General features: G+C 47.0%; 1 pseudogene; it reads left to right on the forward strand.

Moving 5' to 3' along the window:
- Positions 1 to 8,003: 8,003 nt before the first annotated feature.
- On the forward strand, positions 8,004 to 20,201 carry LOC146177274 (uncharacterized; annotated as a pseudogene).
- The last annotated feature ends 554 nt before the right edge of the window (positions 20,202 to 20,755 follow it).

Raw genomic sequence — 20,755 nt, forward strand, 5'->3', positions numbered from 1 at the left:
CAGTTTGCCGGCAGGCAACCTACCTATAAAATGCTTTTCTGCAAATGGTGTCAAACATATCCCTGTGGCACTTATTCTTGTTGGAGATGGTATAATTAAAATAAAAAAATCCTCGTCTAATCCAAGGTCAACTAAAAACTGCAACTATCCGATACCTGCAGATTTCGGAGGAGCGAGCATTTTGTAGAAGAGGTTTATTATGCAAATCTTATTACTTGGACTGCGCTGCTGACTGACTGCATTGCACTACATTTGCCTCATTGCCTGTGAAGGCATTTATTCCAGAACACCTTGCATGCGTGAAGGGAATAATCTGCGGGTTGATTCCTTCGCTATGCCAGCAGAGATTCTTGAGGACCTTCATGAGGCCGGTGTTGGTATCATGTCAGTGTACTGTTGTAGCAGACAGGCTTGAGCCTCACGCGTACCAACGGAGTCAGTAATTGTCACATTTGCAGGGTCCTCTTGTCCAAGTGAAATTAAGTTTTGGCCAGTTATATACCGTGTTGATCTTTTGCATACTCGGCCATTACAATGCAAAAATTGCTGGCGTTTTGGGCACAGTGCCAAAGCGTGCAAAGCCGCGTTTGAAGCGGTGCTCATTCTTCAGATCACTGCACATCTGAGACTATTAACTGCTGCCTTTGCCAATGCGGTCACACAGCGGATGATCCCACTTGTCCAAAGAGTACCGATGAGAGGGACCATGACGCTCTAAGAGTTCTGCCCCCAACCCATTTTTTGATGCATATGCCGCAATTTTGATGTCTTTCGTTGGGTTAAAAATAGCTAACAGAGGCGTACTGCTAAGCATGTTGCAGATAGTTTTCCATTCACTAGTGTGACCGTCAGTCCATTCGAAGACAGCGTCCTTTTTGATGAGGCTTCAATGAAGGGTAGTGCGTTGCGAGAGACTGGGCAAGTACTTGCTGCAATAATTTTCTACAACTAGCATCCTGTGAGCTGCTGCTTTATCTGTTTGATATGGAGTCTCCCTGAATTATTGAGGCAGCACTGAATTGAGTCTTATCCCATCCTGTGTAATTACATCACCCAAGAATGCAATTTCAGTCTCGCCAATCTTGCACTTGTCGGCGTTGAAGGTTAAACCTGCTTTCTCTGCAACCTGCAGAACTCTTCGCAGGCGCGAATCTTGTTCTTCCTTAGACGCACCCCATGGAATGTTATCTACGCATACTCTCGTACCCTCACAGTGGCCAAATATTTTATTCAAAATTTTCTGGAATACTTCCGGGGCCGATGCAATTCCGAACGGGACCCTCAAAAATCGGTAGCGTCCGAATGGCGTACCAAATGTGCCTATAATGGCTGGGGTGTCATCCAAAGGCATCTGATGGAAACCCGACATTGCATCAAGGAGCGAGAAGTACCCCGCGGACAAAAGTGGTATATTCCACGCGCTGCGAGAAAACTGCCCACCAGATTTTTCCGACAGAGAAGCAGTTATTTCTGAGATATGCATAACGTACCCTGCTTGATATACTTTCCATCTAGTCCAAGTATTTTTGTGTGGCACATTTTTTTTTATACTGAGAAATGCAATCGTTGCAAATTCATGTGGAGTATACCACTTTTGTCCGCGACTGTACCCAGCGCCGGCTAGCTCAGCTTATATGTCCTCGCTCCTTGGCCTCTGATAGTGCTCGCGCTTTATGCACTGGTAGAGGCTTCTAGGATCCATTCAAACGCGTAGCTTCCCGTCTTTTTTCTACACAATAACCAAGGGGCTTACCCAACCTGTCGGTTGCTGGACCTTCTCAATGATGCCGCTTCGCTCTATGCGCTCCAGTTCCTCCTTCAAAGACTCCCTCAGCGCCAGTGGCACACGTCGTGCTTGCTGGACAACTGACATCGCATCCTTCCATAGGACCATTTTGTACTTGCGTTTAACGCAGCCCGTTCCCTGAGAATCTGGCGAAAATTCTTGAGAACATTTTCCCTGCTGCCGGCTGTTATGTTTCCTGCCTTCACAGCGTCCACTGCACGTGGAACTACTTTGAGGGACTCGCGTGCTAGTAATCCCAGTAGAGCTTGGTTGCCTTTTTTGATGATGTAGAAGTTGATGTCTTTAGACAGACCGTTCACGACCACTGGTAGCTTTGCTATACGGAAATGTCGGATGACAACGCCCCCTCCCCCCCCTGTATGATCTTAGCACCGAAGAGCTCGGTTTTTTTCTCCACCCGACTTGCACTGCCGGTCGATAGCAGCAGACTGGCTTGGGATCCAGTGTCTACCTTGCAAAAAACTATCTGGTCAGCATCTTTCCCATTCACTGCCCAGTTCACACTAGGTCGAGGCTCGAGACTGTCAAATCAAGAATATCGAAGCTTTCTTGTTCTTTCTCAACTTCACTGATTTGCAAGACCTTTTTGCAACAGGCGGTGAAATGGTGGGCCGTCTGGCACACGAAGCCCCTTTTTGCGAACGCTGGACCACTGCCGCTTAAAGAGTGGAAAAGGTTGCATCTGGTGCATTTTCACGACTGCTTCTTGACTAGCGGTACTTCGTTATCCGGCTGCGCTCATGTGGCGTTTCGTTGCGAAGCGTTGCAAAGCTGCTTGTTTCGCTTTGCAACCCTGCTTCGCATGCATTTTGACTAGCGCCACATTGTTATCGGGCTGTGGCCAGGCCGCGTTTTGCATAAGTAGCTTCTGCTTTGCAGATATGCTCAGACTTCCCACGGGTCAAGTCTTTCTCCTTAAGCAACAATTCACGCAGTCTCGGGCTGTTAGTACCAAACACTATTTAGTCACGGATTAAAGAGTCGGTAAGTTCTAAAAAATTGCAGCTCATTGCTTGTTCCCTGAGGTCCCGCATTAAATACTCGAACGAGTTCCATTCGCCTTGTACTCTTGAACGGAACATGTACTTCTCGTAAACGTCCTTCTGCTGCCCTTGGCAGTGCTCCATAAGTTTTTAACAACGGTTGCATAGTCTTGCTTGCTCTCGCTCTCGAGGAAAATAAAGTAGTTAAATGCCTCCAATGCGTCGCGCTGTGTTCTACTCCGGCAGTGTTGAGTAGCAGTGTTGTTTTGGCGTTTCGGATCTGGGCTCTTTTGAAGATTCCGTTGCTTTCACAAAGAGCTCAAGTTTCTAGAATAGCATTGGCTCCGGAAGCTTCAGCAGTTTCTCCATTGCGAACCGCGCGTTTCGCCATGCGTTTCAGTCTTCTGCACTGGCAGCCTACCAACGCGGGCTCAGTCCACTTCTGACACCAGGCATCAGTCGAGAGGGGCCAGTGAACGAAAGGCGTTTATTGAGATTGCATAGCGCTTTTATAGCCGAGGCAGGCACGTGCCCGGCTTGGTACGTGCACTTATGTGTTAAGATTGTATTCATTTGCAACTAAAAAACGTTCGTTTAAAATCTCACATCTCCATTTTTTCATCATCTATGTGCCACTAACGTATCCATTGTGTCAAACACGAGCACATCTTGCGAAAATGAATATTGTGAAAGAAGGCCAGGTCGAGACGCCAAAATCGTGACGGCAAGGCAAGGTACGCCGTGTCAGCGTTTTAATCTGATGGAGCACCCAGCCTGGTGCTGGAGCCGGCGCCGCGGGACGATGACGATGATATGTACAAAAGAAAGAAGAAGATTATGGTATGTACAAATGAAAGAAGATCCGTGGAAGGCTCACAATATTTTCAAGGGACTCGTTACGTACAGAACATCCTCCAGAATTATCGGCTCGAACGGTGTCTATACCCCCAGCACACCGCGAACTATCCCGGCGCGAGGCCGTCCACTGCCGCAAAATAGGAAAAGGAATCTTTCCAAAGCCATGACTTTATAGCAAACTTTTCCCAAATCTTATTGCATCTACGTACAAACGCTCCTCACAACCAGCCGCATTCATCCACATAGTGTGGACTTGTGCACAGCACAACGCAGACAATTCAGCTACAGTAGATGCATGGAAGTTCCTCCTGCGTACCACCGAGCTCGCTCAACTTGAGAAGTCTACTCCAAGCCCACACAATGTCTTAATACATTCAAAGAACTTACCACATATTATAATGACAGCCACCGCCGCTTTCCGGAACCTTGTAAAGGTCTCCGGAGAGCGGACGAAAGGCTCTTTCTCAAAATGTTTACACACATAATGCTATGCCCGGCAGTCTTGAAGCGCAATACAGACTTTGATGTGAGCTGCAGCCTGTGTGAAACGACCTTCTCCGACGTTTTCCACATGGTCTGGGCCTGTCCATACAATTCCCACCGTTCCCAATCCTTCATTACCCACCCTTCTAGGGAGGCCTGGGAGGCGGCGCTGCTCAGCTGCCATGACCTACAGTCCCAGCGGACCTTGGTCGCCAGGGCGCGAGCGGCGTTAGACGCCATAGGGGCTCCGGAATAGGAGTCCCACCTAGTTTGTAAGGCCTGGGCCAATAGAGCCTCGATTCAAACACCTCCTTGTACAAAGAGTAAATAAATATTTGTCACCACCACCACCAACAACAGCGCCAGCTCACTTTATTTATTTATTGACACTGTCAGCCATAAGGCCGATACAGTGTGAATAAAATACATGTATACGTGTGGATCCAACTTAGAAATTGAGCCTCAAGCGCTTACTAAAATCTGAAGCATTGTGAAAGCAGTATTGCATGGCTGCAATCATACTTGACAAGTCTGCAATCGACTGCCTGCTTGGGGGCAGCTTTAGGAAAGGCAAAAAAATCGCAGTGCATGGTACATGGCGAGAATATCAGTGGAAAACTAAGTTGTGCCAAACTACTGACAGCTGCTAATATTACCCACTTGTAGTTACCCAAGCTTACCGATTTCACAATGTTTCAAAAGTGGAGCTATCTGTTAACTTGCGGTGCAGGATGAAAAAGCAAGCACATGGTTATGAGTGCAAGAAGGAATTTAGAAACCGTAGTATGCTATTAGTTACCTCATTGATCTTATGCTTTCTTATACAATTCCCTCTTGCACTGTTTCTCATATTCCTTGAAGTTCAGTTTAGAAAAACAATTGTCCGCTTGTTACCACAGGCGTCTCATTAGGTTGGCTTGATCTTTATAATACCACATTATTGTCTGCTTTAAATTACCTCGTAATTCTGCTATACATGTAGATGATGCCTCTAGAGTGTTGAAATCGCAAATCTGTGCTCCAATCTTGAAATATGGCCTGATCAAACTCAATCACTTCACATACTGGTTGACCATTTTTTTCCTTCACAGTCATTATATCATTCTTATTATTGTTACTACTTTATTAGGTCGCTATATTATTTGCATGGGCATGCTGTTCACACTACCGAGGCAAAAGCAGGAAGTCTACTTCATAGAAGTAAAATATTGGTCTGCAGTTATGCTAACCTGAATGTAAAGGACAGGACAAAAATATAATGAACACCTGCTGGCATGCTCACCTTTCTTTTTTGATCTCCTTTGCTCCATGTGATTACTATGATCGGTGATGTGCGCAGTATAAAGTGAAGGATTGTATTAATTCTCAGATACAAGACATGCTTGCAGGGTTTCGAACTGAAGTGAGTTCCTCTTTGCTACACCATAGCTCTCTCTGTATTTAGATAATAACTTGACTGCCTGGTGTGTTGTCTTTTTGACAAGGGCACTATTTATTGCAATTCAAATTGTCCGGCGCGAATATTTGATTAGCTTTCAAGCACATATTTTATTTCAGCAAATGGCTGCATTCTCACTCTCATTTTGTTTATATATACAGATGAGAACAAGTCAGTGGCAGAAGGCTATAATGCTTTCAGCAAATGTCGAGTACAACCGCATGCATCTGCATTTTGTACTGTGCCTTATATCAGTAGGCTGAAATGTAGGACATTTTAGCTAATTTACCCTAAATTATTAAGCACTATTATTTATTTCTGATGGAATTCTTCCTGAGACGGTATTTTCTCGATAGTTGGTCATCGTCTTGTGAAGCACAAAAGATGTGCCATAGCACAATTCTTGAGCTTGGCAGTGCTCATTTTATTTTTTTGTTCTTTTCTGTGCCCTGTTTTTTAGCTCTGACTCTTTTCATGATACATAGTTATTTCATTATAGTTTGAATTATTGCATTTTTAATATATTTATCAACCTCATGTCGATCAGGTAATTTTCATTTTTTGCAAAGAGCACTTGCGTTCAATGCAGTTTAGAGGGCCTAGGTAATGCATTACAAAATTTTTAAATCAATATTTTAATGCACAGCTGCAGCCATTATGAAACATCCGATCCAAACAGCCAGAATAGACCTAACGGATTGCTAGCATAATGCATAGCTCATATGATGTCGATTTATATGAAAGCTTTAAAAGTGTGAGAATATTTCAGGTCCCTCCTTTCCAAGTTGCATTTTGCCTTCATAGGTAGTCTTTTTTGTGGACGTTTTATTTTTTCAGTAACTCCTAGACAGCCGAGAGTAAATGTAAAATATCATTGAAGGAACAGAAATGAGTTGTGCTATTTTCTTAGATTGCCATCATTTCATTAGGTCATGTCTGTGAAGCTCTAGAATGAATACCCCACTCATAGGCTGAAGCCACTCCTTTTGTTTTTACACCTCCTCCATATAGCTGAGTTTATTTTTGATGCTCACGAAACTGTGACATGGGCCGCTCATCATATTTGTTTTGATAACATTGGTTAGAACCACGGCCGCTCAATGGGGAGGCGCACTTGGTGCGGCCCGTCGCGTCGCGCCGCAATGGCTGGGGAAGCGCGTATTGGGAGAAGTTACAGTTTCCGCCGTCATTCTCTGCGGGGGCGCCACCACTCCGGGACGAGGCGCCGCCGGCTACCGCCGGCACGGACGGCCAGACGACGCGGAAAGGACTTCGCTCGCTGTTTTGGCGCGTGTTTTAGTTGTTGCTGCTCAGCATGCCTGCGTGGTTCTGCTAGTTCTGCGTGCATGTCATCGGTGCCTGTGTCAACAGCGTCCTAAACGCATGCGTCACTATGCCACGCAACTGCTGTGTGCTGCTATGCACCACGAACTCAAGGAAAGATCCGAAGATCGGTTACCACGAGTTCCCGTGCGATTTACAACGTCGAGCAGCATGGCTGAAAAACATATCTCGGGAGGGCTCGGCCGGAAAAGGAAGCCAGTGGGAGCCGAATGAGAGGTCACTGGTATGCTCACTGCACTTCACAGACGACGACTACAGGAAGAACACAAAACTGAAGATCCTGCTTCCATCAGCCGTCCCCTCCGTATTCGCGAACTACCCACATTACATGCAACCAACAAGTTCGCAAAGAACAAAGAGACCTCGAGTTGACCGGTCTGCTGATGGCACAGTTCGGAGAACTCCAGCTGAGCGTGATGGTTCCAGAGAGGATCCAAATGTGAGTGGGTCTCGTCTTTCTGATTGCTACCACGATGTTGCTCCTGAAGTAAGCACGCAAGTGAACATCAAAAATAACGTGTTGGTGGAGGATGCATGCCAGTCTGAGTTGGAAATCTGTAGCAAAAATGCTCTGCTGGTTGATGAGGCTTGTCAGACTGCATTCGATCTCGCGAGCGTGTTGGACGATGCAAAGAAGGCCGAGAACAGGCTGAAATCAAAAATCGCTCGCCAAGCAAAAGCGCTGCAAAAACTGCAAGCCGAGCACGACAAATTGAAAGAGCGCTTGCAAGGTTATGAAGAAAACAAGGCGGTTCAGGACTTCATGAAGTTACTAAAATCAGCCGAAGCAGGTGAAAAAACAGCTCTCTTCATCAGAAATCAAGTGACCAACTGTTGCATGAAAAAAACTGTGTACAGTGAGCATGTTCTCAGAGAGTGCATACTTTGGAAAGCATGCTCAAGCAAAGGCTACGAGCACGTCCGATCAAGAGGTCTTTTTAAGCTGTCGTGCCGTACCACTCTGCAGAAATATGTTGGTCAGTCAACAGGAGAAGTTGGTGTGACATCTCTCATCAAAGAACGCCTTCGTGTGGAATACGAAAACTTGAGTGTGCCGCAAGAGGCCTACTGTTCATTAATTCTTGATGAGATGTCTAGAGCTCAAAAGGTCATATATGACCGGCAAGTCGACAAAGTGTTCGGCCTCGTAGACATCGGCTCTGCAGAGCTCTCAATAACAATCCCTCAGGTGGCAAACCGTCTGTTGTGTTTTGTTTTGAGAGGCTTATCAACATCTTACATTATACCAGTGGGTTATTTTTTCACCCGCTGCCTTAAGAATGATAAGCTTCATTCAATGGCCATGGAAGTCATGCAGTCAGTCGAAGAGGTTGGCTTTCACATCGCAAGAATTGTTGCGGACAACCATCAAACTAACGTTGCCTTTTTCAAGAGCCTTTCAGAGGAAGGTGCACTTGTACATGCGGTGCCTCACCCTTTCAGAAGTCACCCCCTTTTTTTTGGCGTTTGACCCAAACCACTTGATAAAAAATCTCCGCACGAACTTTCTGGAAAGAGAAATGATGGATGAGGGGCAGGCCATTCGAGGTGGATATTACTTGAAGAAGATTTTTGACATACAATCCCAACTTCTAGTTAAACCTGTAAAGTTCCTCACGCGGGCTCATGTTGAGCCAAGCAACCTTGAAAAAATGAAGGTGCGCAGGGCAGTAGATATATTTTCCCCACCTGTGATAGCCACACTTCAGTTCCTCCAGAGCAACCCTCAGTGCGACCCTGAAGCGTGTGAGTTTCAAGATAGTTCCGCCACAATCACGTTTATGCAAATGATATCGAAATGGTATGCCTTGCACAACATTGCATGAGTGAAGGCATGGAAGCACCAAGAGGAGCCATTCTATCTGTCAGATGACGAGCGGCTCTCTTGGTTAGAGTTGGACTTTGTTTGCTATATCGAAGACATTCAGGTCCAAGGAGGCACGTCGAAGCAAAGACTAACCAAGGAAACGTACGAAGCAACAATCATGACAACTAGATCAACAGTGGCGCTAATTGCGTGCCTGCTTGATCACGTCAAGTAAGTATCTTTACAATAATGTCTTCTGTGCGCCTCACTAGTGCATTGCATCTGACCGAATCTCCTATTTTCAGCTTCCGATACGTCCTAACGCAGGCCCTGAACAGCGATCCTGTAGAATCGCTTTTTCGCAGCCTAAGGCAATTCAATGGCGGGAACAACAGAGTTGACGCAAGGGCTGCAGTTTTCACTTCAGAGAAAATACTGAAGGTACCATTAGCGACAAACGAAAATCAACGAAGATAATACAAATTTTGCCATGCTTTGTGCAGGTTGGCATCTTGCAAGCATCAAAGTCCGCAAATGCACCTATTAACTCTGAGGCGAAGGCAGCTATAAAATTTGGCATTAAAGATTACGAAAGTCGTACCTTGCCCGCTGCCATCACCTCTGCTGCGAGAGAGTTTTCGAGAGAGCTTGGATACATTCATGTGTGGTGTGAACCAGCAGCAGACATAGAGTCGGCACCGATCGCATACTTGGCTGGCTACCTTGCACGTGCATGTGAAGGGAAGGTATGAACATTTTTACAAAATTGCATGAAACATTCTTTTTTTTTTAATTTGGTTGTTGTTTTCAGTGCTTGCCCTGGGGGGAGGGGGGTCTTTATTATTTATATTTAACAAAAGTTTAAAAGTATTCGAGTGCTTACTTTAGAGTGTCATTATTTTTTTATTTGTCCCAATCCTTTGATAAAGGTCTGTGCTCGTTTTCAGGTGCCTTGTGATTCCTGCAAAACCCTGCTGCAGGTAGCAAAGCCAACTGAAGCAATTTATGGAAGTATCAAGAATCTTGACAATGGACACCTAAGGTATCCAAAAATGGAGGTAGTTGCCTTGTGCAAGCTTACATGCACCTTTGTTAGCAAAGTGATGAAGTGCCCAGAGGTGAGAAGAAGCAGCAAGTTATGCAAAATGTTGGTTTTATCCCTTCTCCCCTATTTTGTGCAATGTCCGGAGTTGATTTGCGAGAGAGGAGACCACAGTCACACCAAGAACCTCTGCAAAACATTTTTAACGAAACTAATGCGACCCCTGCTGACCAACTGGGCAGGAAATATAAACCTGACAGTGGAAAAAATAATACTTGCACATAAACCTCTTTCTAGGAAAGTTCTTCGTTTATAATAGGCTTGGGTGTCCTCTGTGCGTCATGTGACTTCAAAATAAAAAGAAAAAATTGCCTAACCTTCGGGCGTCTGGTTGAACTGGTTGTCTCGTGTTGTTTCTTTTGTAAGTTTGTGTTAGCTAGTATATTCAGGTGGTGCTTCTCACTTCAATATTATTTCCAGCGAAAATGGAGGAACACGCTGAACAATAATGCTGAACGCTACGTCCTGAATTGTGAGTTTCCACAAAGTGCACGCTGAATAAATGGCCCCAAACTTTGTCATGAGTTCAAGATTGTAATATGTTATATTTTATTACAGCGGTTTAAACGCCCGTAACTAAATGGGTGCCCACTCGGCGAGGCGCACTGCTTCTTCGATTCTCGTTGTAAACGGGTCCATGTCTAACTTGGAAAAGCGCTTTCATGGTGACATGCCGCTATCACCTTATCAATAACAAATTTGCACGTGGCATCACCATAATGTGTGAAACGCAGCTCATAAATCCTAAAATGATCCAGCGCCGCTCGCGCGGACGCCTAAACGAAAGCACAGGCACGGCCGCTGCGCGCAGCTCTCCACCTGGACTTGTCCCGGAGCGGTGGCGATGAGAACTAGGCGCAATACGGCTCTTTCGGGAGACGCGACGGGCCGCACCCAAGTGCGCCTCCATTGAGCGGCCGTGTTAGAACACTCATGTTTGTGCAAGCAAGTGAAATGAAGATGTTCCAGCAGTAAAATTTTGTATGGGATATTAGGTCTTCTTCAGTACCTCCAAGAATTTATTTGGCATGATTCTCATGCGTGTAGTGGCCATGATGCATCCACGTTTCACCAGTCATTCCTAATCAGATGGTTTTGAGCTAGCTTACATACTGTTAAGTTTGGGGGTCGCGCGCCCCTCGGTAGTGTTGGCCTGGCGGCTCCGTGGACGGCGGACGGCATCAAAGGTGCCAGCAAAGACGAGGCGTCTTTTAACGAAACAACCTTTACTAAAACGTCATGAAGGAACGGGCAGAGAAGCTGACCCGGAGAGAATACAGACACTCTCACACAGCTGGTGTCTTGCGTCGTGCCAACGGCGCATCAATGTAGTCTCTCAGCGGAGTCTGCCGCTGCTTTATATAGGCATGCCAGTTCACAGGGAAAGGGTAAACCCTCACAGGAAAGGGAGAGCCAAACATGTTGGTTCACGACGAATGACTCAATCGCAGGTGTTCGACCTCATCTCCTCCACCTCCTGCAGACAGGAGAGGGCGACGCACTTTCCCTCGAGCTCCAGGCTTGGCCAGCTTTTGCACACACACGCACACACATTTGGCGCGTGGCAGGAACACGCTGAGACTTGTCGACGGGAGGAAACGTTGCGCGGCCGATGAACGGCGTCGAAATGGCCGATCCGCTCGCGGTTCTGCCTGTTGCTATGCGGTGGCCGCGTCAGCTGTCCCACTTCTCGGTGGAAAAACGTAACAGACTGCCCCGCCGGGGAAGGGAGATCCCGAAGGGCAGGGGACTGCATCCGCTGTCCGGAGGGATCGGGATGTGGCTGCTAACCGGGGTCGTCCGACTCTGTTTCTCTTGAGCCAGTCAGCCTGAAGAAGTCCTTGGCAAGTCCGGGTTTCCAAGACACTCTGCAACTTGTCTTCAGGAGAGATTTCTGACAACCTACAGCATCACAACCATGCTAAAAACTCAACTGGTCAGCCAGCAAGCACGGCACAATCTTCACTAAGTTATGCCAGACTATTTCCCTCTGATGCCCCCATCTACATTAAAGGGCAGCTTAGCAGCACTTGGAACGCGTCCACAAATTTGAAAATCGCGCTTTCAAAAACGTCATTCTCAAACAAAAATAATGCAATACAATATGTTGCAAATCCTATGGCAGGAAGAAAAACACCAAGAAGTGAAAACTGAGGCTTCTCACGTTAGGGGCTCCGATTTAAGCCATCGGCGTTACCGTTGAGATCACCCTTTTCACTGAAGCTTCGGCTGTCCGTTTCACGAAACAACCGTACCTTCCTGTTTCTGTGCAAAGAAACATACGAGGATGAATCACTCGCTTTTCTGAACAACCTATCCCTCTCCTTACGTGTGGCCCACCAGTCACGCAATTTCTCGGCACGGGCGCATTTGTGCCTTTGGGATAGTCGCTTTCTTTTTCGCGATAGCTTACACTTTCTCCATTCTTTCTCGCGCCTGCCTTTCCGTTTTTTTCTACGGCAGCACTGAAACCCATGCTTTCTGCTTTCTTTTCGCAATCTTTGGAGTTTGCTCCCCTTACGATGGCAGCATTCTTTCTCGCGCCTGCCCTTTCGTGTTTTTCGTCGGCAGCGCTGGAATACTAGCCTTCGGCTTTCTTTTTGCAACCGTTTGAGCTTGCTCTCCTTACGACGGCAGCAATCTTTCTCGCGCCTGCCTTTCCGCGTTTTCGGTGGCAGTACTTGAATCCTCTAGTCCCACTTTCTTTCGGCGCAAGCTCCAGCAAGCTAGCGGTCAACGTGCTAGTGGTAACCGAAGCTAGTAGGACACCGGTGTCGTCGAAGTGGTCAAAGTGCGGCGCCGCGTCTGCATCGTGGCCAGCAGCGCATGACTCACTTTCAGTCAAGTCCGAACAACAACCGCTCATGCCAGCCCTCAAGCTAGGCATTTCATCTGGCGGCTCGCCACTCACGTTACACGGGTCCTCCGATGAGCCGCATTGCTCAGCGCTAACCGGCGCAGCATCAAGCTCCTTCGACAGCTGGGGCGCTTCGGATTGTGTAAGGGCCATGTGTGCCTCGTCCGCGTTCGCACTGGGGTTGCTTTCGCGAATACAACTTAACGTGGTATCGGGGCTCGAACGATTCTGACTCTGCTCTGGTCGCTCGCTGTCGCCTTCGCAAGTCTCGCTCTTTTCAGCGTACGCGCACTCCTCGTCGGTCTGCCCTGGCTGATCACAACTCGCGGGCTGCGCAGCTTCCTTGATCGGCACTTCGTTTTTCTGCGTGCCCTGCTCTACGACACAGCTGATTTCGGAAACCGAAAGTTTCTCCTCTCCTAGCTCGTTTTTAGCTCCGTCGCGCTCTACACAAGCTTCTGCTTTCGACTCGAGAGGCGGTTCAGTTACTACCAGTTCCCCACACTCATTTGATGGAACTGTATCTCCTACTGCTACTTGGGTCGGCAGTTCACCTCGCTTAACGGCGTCCCTTCGGACTTCTCGCCGATTAAGCCTGTGCTAACCGTCTCAGCTGGCGGCTCGACCAAGGTAACACGATGCTCTTCTGTTAGAGGCTCGGTCGGCTCGCCACTGCGGTCACGTTGCTCGGCCGCTTCCCCAAGCTGTTTCTCACACTCCGGTGCAAGTTCGATTTGCTCCGGAACTTCCGCACTGTCTAGCCATTCGCTTACAGCGGCTTTAAACTGATACGCCAAATCAAAGTACGCCGTGATACAATGTTTCTCGCTCTCATATCTTTTCCGAAGATCCTGAGGCGTTATCCGATATCGTATCAGCAATGACTCTTTTAGTGCATCGTAATTTTTCAAGCGGTCGCCAACCAATCGCTTGATTTCTTCCGACGCTTCAGCGGAGAGAAGAGCTACCAACTTCTGCGCCCAACTATCTCGCTCGAAGCGTTTACTTCTACAGACATTCTCAAAGTCTGCCATATACTCGGCCATATACTCGGCAATGAGGAACGGTGGCGGACCATCTCGCGGTATTGAAGCGTTACACTGAATGGCATTGCGAGCTTTAATACTTTCCGCGCACATTCTATGTGCTAATATCTCCAGCTGCATCAGTTTCCTTACGCGGGCATCCTCTTTCTCGTGACGTTCTCTATGTTCACGTTCCTCTTTCTCGTGACGTTCTCTACGTTCACGTTCCTCTTTCTCGTGACGTTCTCTACGTTCACGTTCCTCTTTCTCGTGACGTTCGTCAATGATCTCAAGGCATTGCAAAAGCTCGTCATCTTCAGCTTCCAACGCAAGAATAGCCTTTAGCACTTCTGGTTTTCTGAGTTTGTCTGACAAATTCAGACCCAACTCCTTCGCAAGCTCCAGCAATTTTGGTTTGCGCAACGACTTCAAATCCAAATTCATGGCTGTTCAGAGTGCTGCCTTCTCTACTGCCCACTATTGCCTTGCTGCAATTACCCAGCAACAACGACAACACAATTACCAGCTCTGTTCTCTACTTAACAAAACCCTGGCAAAATTCAGTAGAAGAAGGTCCCGCAGTCACCAAACTTCGCAGCCAAGAATCCAACGCAGTCGTTCCGCTGCAGGCAACCAGTCATCACACAGGGCTCGTTGCACTGCTCCCGCCTTTCCGTTGAGCTGCTTTGATACACGGGTCACGCCTCGGACATCTCCGCTCTTCCCACCAGATGTTGCACCTCGGTCAGGCCTGGCTCGTTTCACCGACCACGGTCACTGCTTGGTCGTCCTCGTTCCTCCGCTTTCCGCTGTTCACCAGTTGTTGGACGACGGTATCGCCTGGCTCGTCCCTCCAACCACGGTTACGGCTTGGTCGTCGTCATCCCACCGCTGTTCACCAATTGTTAAGATTGGCGCGCGGCCCCTCGGTAGCGTTGGCCTGGCGGCTCCGTGGACGGCGGACGGCATCAAAGGTGCCAGCAAAGACGAGGCGTCTTTTAACGAAACAACCTTTACTAAAACATCATGAAGGAACGGGCAGAGAAGCTGACCCGGAGAGAATACAGACACTCTCACACAGCTGGTGTCTTGCGTCGTGCCAACGGCGCGTCAATGTAGTCTCTTTCTCAGCGGAGTCTGCCGCTGCTTTATATTGGCATGCCAGTTCACAGGGAAAAGGTAAACCCTCACAGGAAAGGGAGAGCCAGACATGTTGGTTCACGACGAATGACTCAATCGCAGGTGTTCCGACCTCATCTCCTCCACCTCCTGCAGACAGGAGAGGGCGACGCACTTTCCCTCGAGCTCCAGGCTTGGCCAGCTTTTGCACACACACGCACACACCTTTGGCGCGTGGCAGGAACACGCTGAGACTTGTCGACGGGAGGAAACGTTGCGCAACCGATAAACGGCGTCGAAATGGCCGATCCGCTCGCGGTTCTGCCTGTTGCTATGCGGTGGCAGCGTCAGCTGTCCCACTTCTCGGTGGAGAAACGTAACAATACATTACTTTCTATTTACTTTTATCTGTCATGTGTTAAATTGCAGACAAAGCAAATTAGGCATGTGCATCGCTCATTTTTCAAAATTATTGAGCAACTTGTATAGTTGTAAACTGACGAAAACTATGCAGTGTGCCCCAAGGATAAATTGTTGTGGTAAGGTTCTCATCATGAGCATCAGCATTAATTGTAGTCTGAATAGTATAAGATTGAAAATGCATTTTTTTTTTAATGTCTACATCTAGACCTTGTGAATATGAAAATAGCGTTTAGCATTTTACGCTGCCTGCCATAGTGCTTACTGAATAAACCAATGACCAATTGCCAATGTTACAAGAAAACAACATTTCAAAAGTTATTCTGGTTACATATTTTCAGTACCCTGGGATTTTTTGGGAAATACTTGTTTCTGACAACCATGTTTCTTTCTGTTCTAAAATTCCGGAACATATTTTTTTTTTTACCATATTCGTATACATACCTCTTTTAAAACCGGCAAGTAGAACCGCACGCTACAGTGTCTTTGCCTTGTTTGAAGACAGCATAAATCAGCTTTGAAAAATGCTGTTACTCTTTACATACTCAGCATATGGCCTGGGGGATTTTTTGCTTTCATATTGCATATGCCAACCATTATTTCAGTTCAGTTCAGTCGTTCAGTCGTGTCCGACTCTTCGTGACCCTATGGACCATGTCACGCCACGCTTTCCGGTCTTTCACCATCTTCCTAACATCACATAACTTCATCTGCAGTGCCTCGAGGATGCCATCTAACCATCGCGTTCGCTGCCTACTCCTTCTCCGGCGACCTTTCCCAACATCAAATCTTTCTCCAGCGACTCCTCTCTTCTCATCAGATGACCAAAGTAGCTGAGCTTTAACTTTAGAATTTGACCCTCCAATGAGCAGTCAGGGTTTACGGTCGACAATATCGACTGATTTGATCTTCTGGCAGTCCAAGGAACTCTCAAGAGTCTTCGCCAGCACCACAATTCAAATGCCTCAATTCTTCGGCGGTCAGCCTTTTTCACAGTCCAACTCTAGCATCCATACATCACAACTGGAAAGACCATACCACGAGTTATACGGATCTTGGTTGGCAGACTAATGTCTCTGTTCTTTACTTATTTACCTTTGATATATTACTCTGGGCGCTGCGAAGTTTCTTCGGACGAGCTTATTTGCTTGCTTTGTCTTTTATCAGCTCATATGGCGCATGCGTCAGCCTTCTCCTTGCAGCTAACCCCAAAATAAATTCTATGACTACAAAAGATTTTATGTGGCTGTTTCATCATTTAAAATGTCCCTATGAAAGGTGTTACACGATTTTGCTAGAATGTAGTGCTCAAATTAGGTGCATCTCAGAGAGCCTCTGTGTGAATTGTACTGTTTTTGAGACTTCTGATGACGGTCAGCATAACATTCACAAGGAGAAAGAGAACGACATTACACGTGGCGTTGCTTTCCACTGATTTTACATTATGTACCACTTGCACTTTATGCAGCTAGCTCAAGCATGGAGCTTGTTTCATGATGTGGAAACGCCGCTACTGAACATACCTTTCAGCCTCTGCACTTGTAGCTATTGCTGAGGCCCGCCGATACTGTACATTGTGTCATAGTGTATATATCTTCACTTTTGTTTACCTACCCTGTCCTTTCTCCCTACCGCTCACCTCTGATTTTGTCTACCGGTTCCTCCCTACACCTTTATTTCTGCCGCCCCAATTCAGGTGCTTCAGATATCAGCAGATACCGGTGCTGGCAAACCCCTTTTCCTTCCTTTAGGATATATAATAAACCAATTCATACTACTGCTACTGCACATGTGCTAGAAAATTTCTTTTCCAGCCGTATTAGGTACCTCTGACAAAATATGCATTCCATTCATTTTCATAGCAGAGCCTGACTACTACTCTCCCTAGAAGCGAATATTATGTCTGCATACACAAGCAAAGCACGAGCTTAATAGCTGGGATTTCATTTTCTTTCGATCGCGATGCCCCAGTTTTCTCATCATGGCACTGCCATCATTTCCTAGCACGATCGAGCGCAGACCCCTTGATTTTTGTGATAATACACATAAGCACCACCACGTCATGGTGCTCCAGCATAGCAGCTTGATAGGTGCGAAATGGGTGGAAATTGTGCAACGCGTACAAATGAAACCTGCGGCAACGGCTGCGTGTGCGAAGGCTCCTCGACTTACTTTCACCTCAACCTAGCTGAATTAAGCTCTATATAAGAGATTTTGCGAGAAAGCAACACTATGGGCTGGGGCCTCGCCAAAGTTTCCCAAGTTTACAAATGAAGGTTACCTGGAAATGGCTATTTCATGTTTCCGGCTTTCCGCGGCTGTATACAGCTTCACTCACCAGCTCTGATCAGTATACGTACACATCGCGGCGGCGGCGGCATACCTGTTGGCTTAGCTATGCTGTATAATCTTTTTTAAATGAAGTCATTTGTTCTCTTAGTAGATAAAAACATCTTCCTAGGACAATCCTCGCGGATGAATGGTCATTGAATACGGGCTGCACGCGATTATACAAGCGTGCTGTATACGGCGACGTGCTAATCGCAGGTACTGTCGCTGTCGTTTGCATGCAGGCAGGGGTGCGCACCCACCACGTACAACCGGTGAATGCAGACGCTAACCTGCTTAGTTTGTGGGAAGGCAGAGCAGGCATAAAAAACCAGTGAGGTCCTTGTCGCGATCGCGACTACCGATGTAGCATCCGATGTGCAAAAGTAGCATGCATGCTCGCTTGCGGGAATAAGGCGAGCAGCATAGCTGGTATATTTGTCGAACATAAGCGTCTTTAGGACATTCAGCCACATGCACTTTAATGCTCAGGAAGTGACCCGATATGTCGGTCATATCTATATACATCATTTACCACACCGCCATTGTGCGCTACGCACAAGATGAGCCACTCAAGTTGGCCCCCTTCCACCAAAAGACTGCTCCATCATGGCCTCAACATAGGAATCTATAAACACCATAACAAAACTCTATTATGATGCGCATGCACCACAGAATCAACATCAGGCACACCATTTTGCTACATCGCCAACATGGCACCACCAAGTCGGATTTATGGTGGTTAGAGTGGGAAATGTTGGGCATGGTTGTTTCTTTTTGTTCATGGTGCATGCAGTATAGTGGTCAAGAATGACCACTATGATGTATGCCCAGCATGTACACCATAAACGACCATGGATACCATTGTTCCACTATAACCACCATAAACCTACCACAAAACGTTGGTGCCTTTATGGCGTGTTATGGTGATTCTATGGTGAGATTTCCGACGCTTCTCAACCAAGATATTGATCAATACATGCCACAGTTTTTACGAGGCGATATATTTTTCTCAAGAATTTCATTGTCATATTTATGATAAATGTTTTATTTGTGATGTACCTACCTTGTGGAAGATCATTTTCATTTTTTCTTTTTTCACCCTCATTCTCAGTTCCTCCTGGTCTTGCATGTAGTATTAAATAAAATGAATTCAACTAATATACCCCTTCTAATATTACAGATTGTTTGGGCATATGTATGGATCGTAACGCTGAGGCTGACAATCAACCTCATTGCATAGCGACAAAGCCGAGTCTACTTCGGGTGTTCCTTTGTGAGTTTATCGTTTGATAGGCCTAGAGTACTTAAGAAAACCTCCGATTGTGTGGTAGCTATTGCCGTGAATGAATTAATTGGCCTAGTTGTCACGAAATTGGCGCACATGGCGAAATTGGCGGCGCGAAGGAAGCCGGCGCAGCCTCTGGGTCGAACATTCCACCACATCCCAGAAACGTCCTTCCGCACGCGAGGAGAGCGCGTGGCCTTGTACGTACCGGCTTCAGCTTCACCCTCCTTCTCATCACTCGGCGATGATGGGGATAACCAGTAACTCACCCAGCCGCAACGTACTCGCCCTCTCCAGAAGTTTCGGCCATGCCGAATCAATGACGACGCGCCGCTCGGCGGAAAGGGGACATTCAAATGAGCGAAGTTAAGTGTATGTGCTCGCCAGACTTCGCGCGTACTATTTTTTAAGGTCGCGTTGCTTGTGCTTGTAGAGAGTGAGCTAGTATTGCGGGCGAGTTAGCAAGTGTCAATGCTTGGCTCCCATGGTTCACACTCTGCTGGCAAACCAACAGATCTGCGAGGGAGTGGCGCTCGTCTTACATGGCGGCCACATCATGACTCTCCAGGCGTCGGTCTGTGACAATGCGCGGTGAACAATTGTGTTTGTTTACTTGACTCTCTCGTGTATTGTTCAGTGTTGTAAAGCCTATCTGTTACTGAATGCCTCTTTAGTTGCATGCTTAGCACTATTTTTTTGTGTACTTCTCGTGTGTGTATTTTAAAGTGCAGTGTGAATTTTTCTTTATTGTGTCATGCTGTGTATAAAGTTTCTTTTTATTACTTCTGACTCTGACGCTTACCTTGAACTGGCGAAAGCTAGGCACCAACGGCCACCCCCTTCTGTCACTACAATGTGGTTGACTTCCGACTAAGCTTGCCACCTAAGTCGAGGGCATCTCCTTTGAGACCAGTACAGCTACCCTCCCTCACGCGAGTGTCTGGGAGTGTGTGCACAATTAGTGGCCCATCGGTAATACCTCATAATTATTATTGGGCGAAACAAGTGCTTTATAAGATTTTCCTTTAAATCACTTTCTCTCCATTTTTATGCAATGCAATTCAATAAACCTCGGGTGATAGATGGACTGTTCAAAGAAAACATCTTCAAGCTCTCATACGTGGTGTTTGGAACCGTGCCAGCGGACGAGGGCGCCGGCGCACACCCTTCTCGCTCCTCGGTGGCAGGTGGCGCCGCCGAGGCGTATACGCAGCAGAGCATAGCAACAGTGACGTCACCTGCACCGCAGGCGGAGCTTGTACGCGCTGCGACGGTGCTTCTTCGCCATACGTATCTTTGCGACCGAGGGAGTAAGTCGGATAGCTCCCAAGGTGCCCAATGATTCCGTAAATAGAGGTTCGGATAACGCAGGAAGGCGGCTACATCCAACACCAAATGACGAAAGATCAATGAATTAATGCATGAACGGGAGCTCCAGACTTCTCCTAGGAATAAGGCGGGAGATACGGAACGGAAGCGTATGCGATGGCGCAATGCTTCGCCTGAGACGAAAGCAAAGGAAGCACAAAGGAGGCGCCAACAGCGACTGGCCACATCATCTGGTACCAAAGCCAGGGACTTGGAACGCAGACGCGCGGAGCGAATTACATTCACAAACATTCATAGAAACATTCACGAAGAATGAAATAATTTTGTGTTATTAAGTCGCAATTGGCAGTCATTGGCAGTCGACGTAGCGAGGCAAAGGCCTCCGTCTAGTGAAATTAGGCTGCCAAAGTACCCCATAGGTTTTTTTCAGTGGACTCTGAAAGATGCCTTCTTTGATAGCTGAAGAACTTTGAAAACTACTTAGGAGACACTTGCCAAATTTGGTCTTATCACTTCTGCCTTGAGAAAAAAGGAAAGCGAACACTTTTTCTTGAAATCAAATTCATC

This window comes from Amblyomma maculatum, chromosome 10 (assembly GCF_055883805.1).
Source record: "Amblyomma maculatum isolate TAMU_Amacu chromosome 10, ASM5588380v1, whole genome shotgun sequence".
In the NCBI taxonomy this organism is placed as follows: domain Eukaryota; kingdom Metazoa; phylum Arthropoda; class Arachnida; order Ixodida; family Ixodidae; genus Amblyomma; species Amblyomma maculatum.